The sequence below is a fragment of the Rhipicephalus microplus genome, chromosome 5 (assembly GCF_043290135.1).
Source record: "Rhipicephalus microplus isolate Deutch F79 chromosome 5, USDA_Rmic, whole genome shotgun sequence".
Taxonomy (NCBI): Eukaryota; Metazoa; Arthropoda; class Arachnida; order Ixodida; family Ixodidae; genus Rhipicephalus; species Rhipicephalus microplus.
Window position 1 is genome coordinate 36,786,738 of NC_134704.1, and position 6,000 is coordinate 36,792,737.

Below are 6,000 nucleotides of genomic sequence, written 5' to 3' on the forward strand. Positions count from 1 at the left end.
GAATTACCTAATTGTCGGCCTAAAAAGTAAGCCGCGGGATCCTACAAAAAAAAAAAAAGAAAACACCGGCTTTCTGATAGGGGCGCGATGTAGCCAGATGTTTAACAAGGGTCGGGCGGAATGTGCAAAGCATTTGTCCTTACCAGGAAAAAAGAGGATTGCTTCAGTATATACCGATAAGGAAAAGAAAAAGAAAAAAAAGAAAACGGAGGCTGTTGCAACAAGAGAGCGTGAGCTGAATGGAAGAGATCAAGCGCATCAATGAGCAGAATCGCGAAACACTCGTAGTATAATAGTGTAGGAGAGCGGAACAATCGGACAAAGAACGTGTACGTTCGCTTGCGCTATAGTGCGTGTCACATGCCACGCTCCGAGGCACACACATATACGATTAAAGCAAGCGTGACCAAGGCTCTGCGCTCCGTGGCGTATACGTTTGGCTGAGCAGCGGCGGCCCGTTATTATTATTATTATTATTATTATTATTATTATTATTATTATTATTATTATTATTATTGCTTGCACCTGGTATTAAGTAATTGTTCTTGCTTATCACACATCCCCGCCATAACATATGTATATCGTACTTCTTAATTAAAATTGTTTACTTCTTCAGTATACTTTATGCGTGTTACAGTAGCAAAGACTTCATTATTTTTCTACGGTACATCTGACAAAGAAATGATCACCACCAACAGAACTACAACTATTACACATACTACTACTACTACTACTACTACTACTACTACTACTACTACTACACGACCACAAAAACGTAACAAAAGATTCATTCGGTTCGGCTTAACCGGCTAAAACGCTATCCACGACAAGCCATTGGTCACAGCCATGGCGAATGGCTGATAATTATTGTTTCTCACAGCGATCCCCCACCCCACACAACAGACGTGCTATCGAGTATACGTGTCCTTCCAAGCGACTCGATCGTACAATACCAACACTTTTCACGTGCTTCCGGCACGCTCGATGAAGAGTATAGACGCGCCTAGCCATTTTTTTAGCGATAGAGCGGTCAAATCGACCGACAGGCATCAGCGACCGCAACTGCGCCGATAATTCTTCTCGGGAACGAGGTTGTATACCGTGCACAGCTATATCGAAATGAACGCTTTCAATTTGCGAAAACCGCGCAATCCAGAAATACTTCACACATAGCGCGCGCTGAGTACGAGACTGGGCGTGTCCACGGAAAAGCCGCGCAGCGGTATTATATATGCCGCCTCGGCGGAGTAGAGCTGCAGAACGCATGTCAATGAGGTTGACGGCTGCTTAAATTTCGCATGCACGTACACCCAGCCATTTTCCATAAAAAGAAATTTGAAGTTAATTGCGTGCAGAACATGACGTACAATTTCTAACCGAAAAGAAAATTTCCAGTGAAAAATGCCTTCAAGCGACGCACGCAAGAGGATGGAAAAAAAAAAAAAAGAAGAGGCCGTGTTTATCGACACTGACACAACTTAGGGCCGTAGCTAAAGAAAAATGCACAAACTTTTACAAGCTAAGATTAACGCGTCGTATATAATACACAGAAAGTATAGATCACGTGCCGTTTTTATGAGAATACATTCGTGTAAATGAACTCTCAAAGAATACAAACGGCTCGAAGTTATATCAGTCGTCGCCCGTGTCGACATTGTCCATGTTTGGAGGCAAAGGTTATCATTTTAATTTGCGAGTTACCCGCCGATTTTTTTTTTTTGTTCATGTCTTTTCCATGGTGGTTACGTGTCTTTAGGTATTGAAGTAAGCATATACCGACACTTCTCTTCCAAATGACACACACCAAACATAAGGCGTGCGAGAAAGAGATCACCAGTACTGAAAATACAAGCAGATGTCCTGGCTGTAATTTTCAACCGATTTAGAAGCGCTATACATTGACGGCTTCAGGTGCACGGTACAAATACGTAACGCTTGCTTCTGGGGATTCTTTTTTTTTTCATTATATTTAAAAGCGAAAGACTAAACCGCCACAAGCATTCATATTATAGTTGTTTTTTTTTTTTTGAACATGGTACAGCTAAAACTGATACCAACTCACTGACAAATTTGCGAAGTCACGCATAAAAACTTCGTACACCTGAAAACATGCAGCTCTCGCAACAGGTATTTTACACTCATGCGTTGTCCCACAACATTCAGAGCCCACTACGTCAACCTGTTTACTTTTCCATAACTGCGACAATCGCACCTTCTTTCCCCACTTAACTTTTCGTCATATATGTGAACCTATAATCACGTATACGCCTACTGTCTGACTGATGTCGATGTCCAGCGCATCACTGTACAGCGGCGGCCAAAAGCCATTGCCGGCAATAGTAACACACGCAGCCCGATATATCGCCCCAGAGCGGCGCGTCGGACTCGTCGTTCCGTGTGCAGAATGTCGATAGATACGCGCGCGCGGTCATCGCGCGTAGCGGACGAATTAATTAAACGCCTCCAGGGCCAGCGCCGCCAAGCGTTCACGTTCGGACACGCAATAACGCGGACGCAGCGGAACGCGCCGCCACGGCAGCCGCTGCGCACCATCAATCAAGGCGATGGCGCACTTCGGGCTCGGAGCGCAATTAGCTCCGTTTAATGCAGCACGGGCGGGCACCGATGCTCGCACACGAAGGGACGATTCTCTTTCCTATACCAGGTGTGAGTGTAGGGAGGAGGTGAAACACACACACACACACTCGTATTCCATGTTTGTAAACAGCGGCATAGCGCCGTTGACATGCTGGGGCACTTGTAGGGACGTCATGGCGCCTGAGCTCCGCCCAGCCCAATGCTCGCCTCCCTCTATTATCACGTGACACCTGGCACAGCAGCTGCACAGCGCGTCGGGAAGCCTCCCGCGACGTCTATAAAAGCGCCTCAATATGTTGACAGCGCCTTTTTTACGAACATGGAACAGGTCTATATAGGCTTATGGCAGCCCATATCACACGATTAACACTGTTCGCAAATCATCGACTGTATACTCTCGACCCATCTCTACGACTGCGGCTACCCCCTGGTCTTTCTCAGGAGGCAGGTACAATGTTGTGCCGTCTGCGTCTGGGCGTATATTCCTCACCACTGTCTTCTCATTTAAGATTGAGATGGCCGACAGCGCGGAGCGCAACGATCTGTGCCGTCGATGAGACTATTGAACACACTTTGTGTTATCGCCCGGCATACACAAACGAGAGGCTTTACCTCCGATCTGCTCTAAATCAACTGGTCGGAAGCGATTTTACTGTCGAAGAGGTGCTGGTACAATGGCGCTGCCCATACCGCCGAAAGGAGACGAAAGCACTGTTTCGTTTCCTCAAGGACATCGCTTGTGATTTGAAACTTACGATCAGCTCAATCAGTGACTTTTCTCCTCTATAACGTTCCTCCCCGTTCCCCAGTGCAGGGTATATAGCATTCCGGGATCATGCAGCTGTGGTTCACCTCCCCGCCTATATCTCCTTATTCTTTATCTCTCTCTTTATCGCACCAGAAGTCCCACGTTCTGAGTTTAATACGACCACGACCAGCACCTCCTTCACAATTCGGCGGCCGTGTACGTGGTCGGGCACACCAAGCAGGTTTGATTCACACCGTGGGAGAGCAGCAGCAATAATGCGGGCGTTTTAATATATCTCGTTACTCGACCGGCGAACGCGCCGCAAAAGTGGCACCAGTGTGACAATTTCAGCCGGTTTAACCAGCCCAGTACTTCGAAGGAGGACAAAAAGCAGAGATAGGTCTCGTCATTGCAGGAAGTTCTGCCACTTCATTTCTTTATTTGCTTGTACATCGCTGATGCATTCGCAACCCCTTGCACTGTAGTCGGTGTTCTCAATACTGTTTTTTAAATAAGTTCTGTACAACGCTATAAAGAAACGCGCCACTCACCAGATCACGCCTTTGCGCGATGAAGCCGAAGTTGAACCACGACGCGTAAATAACGATGCAACGCAGACACGCCGATTCCCGCCGAGGATCAGCGAAAGAGACCTGCAAACAGGAGAAAATACAACAGAAAAGATGAAATCACTTAGACGCCTTAATGCCGCGGTATCGATTACTGGAGTGACATCAGTTGGCAGAGAGCGATAATTCATTGTTATACTGCAACATAAAACGATAATTGTAAGGAGCTACCGGAAGAAAAGTGTCGTAGCTAGGATGCCCTACGCTTAAGTGCCGAAGAGTACCGGCACAGGAGTTCTTTTACTGGGTAGGTTCGTATTAAGAGGCTTTCGTACTGTCACGCCCCCTTGCCTTCGCGACCGACTCTGATGTTACAAGCCCGACCAAAAGTTTAAAGCAAGTTTACCGGAAGCACATATTCTACGCCTCGGTATAAGAAGCGGCATAACAATTAAGGGATCCGAGATTTTATCGCCTTTCCGATTTATGGCATTCTTTGAAAGTTAATGAAATACATCAAATTAAAATAAATTCGATCCTTCATTTACACCGTCTAGGAGATGCGTCTAGACTGGACCGTACAATATTCGGGTCCATAGCAGTATTAACCGTCCCGTCAGGGGAAGGAGTCAAAGAAGACTACGACTTCAAAAATCGTATAATTATAATCACAACAAAATATCAAGATCATTTTTTAAAGTAGCCTAAAATGTTTCACTTCGGCGCAAATTACCTTTCGTGAAAAGGGGGATAGAAAAGAGCACAACGTAACGCGCCCAAACTGCGTCTTGCGCCACTGTCAAGCGTACCCAAGCATGCAGTCTAAGCACAAACTCACCCCAAAAGTGCTTTGGATTACCTAAAAGTATGAAAAAATAGAGTGGTCATGTTAGACGAACGTAATCTTGATGACACCCACAGCACACATGGTTTACGAAGCGTGCTTTTTTTGTGCCAATGCTCACTTCCCAAGAGATATAGAGCCACGGACACATCTCACGTCGAAGGCCGCGCACTGAACACGCCCGTACAAGTATATATGCGTCAACGCGCAGAGACAAGTCCTCAGCGCCCGCCACTAAATCACAGGGCTTAGAGAGCCCACGGAAACGCACGCGCCATAAAACAAGCAAAAAAAAATTAAAGCAAAAGTGCACGCAAGAACTATACACAGCACGCGCAAGTGCCGACAGGCATTTTATTTTACGAGCGTGCGACCGTCCGCTGACGCTATACGTGCACTGGACTCGCTAGTTTTACGCTGAACGCCCCAGACTTGCAATGCCCCTGGCAGCAGACTCCCAAAGCGAGCGCCGTCTCGTGGACACTCGAACGACGCGTAATAATGCGGGGCCTGCGGATGGGCAGAAGACAGGCCGCAGGAAACGCAAAGCCCGTCATTTTGGGGCGCGCCTATATGGTTACGCGGAAAGGGGGATAAAAGACCGGTCTCCCGGTGCCACAGGCAGCGACGTCTCGGATAAGGTATACCGATCATCCCAGCCCCTGGCCGGCGAAAACTTATGGTACGAAGGGGCTTCAGTTCCGAAATACTAAAAAGCAACTACATTTCAAAACGCTACATTGCTCGTTAATGCATTACATCTTGTTTACCATTTCACCAACTGTGATACACGGCGCCACAATCATCTTTGCTACTTTACCAGCGGTGATAAAACGGCGCCAGACAACGGACGACGTAGGCGCGTTGCTGCACAGCCGTGTACGTCCCTATAAAGGCGCGTTCACACCAAGCGCGGAGACCGCAAGCGGATTTTCGAAGCGGAGACGCAGCCAGTAAGCGCGGCTGTTCAGACCGATCGAGTGTCCTTCTGCCCGCTCCGCCGCGGGCACGAGGCAATCCACCAATCCGCGGTGGGCGTGCACCATCTTGCGGCACTAAGCGATACTGCGCGCGCGCGCGTCTCGGGCGCCGATTGGCTGCGGTCAAAGCGGCCAAGGCTTTCCGCCGGGAGAAAATCGGCCCGGAAGCGATTCCGAGAAGCGACTGCGGATTTTCCGTGTTTGAGGATAATCCGCGTTCGCTTTCCGAATCCGCCACTTCGCTTTGAGGCTCCGCGCTCG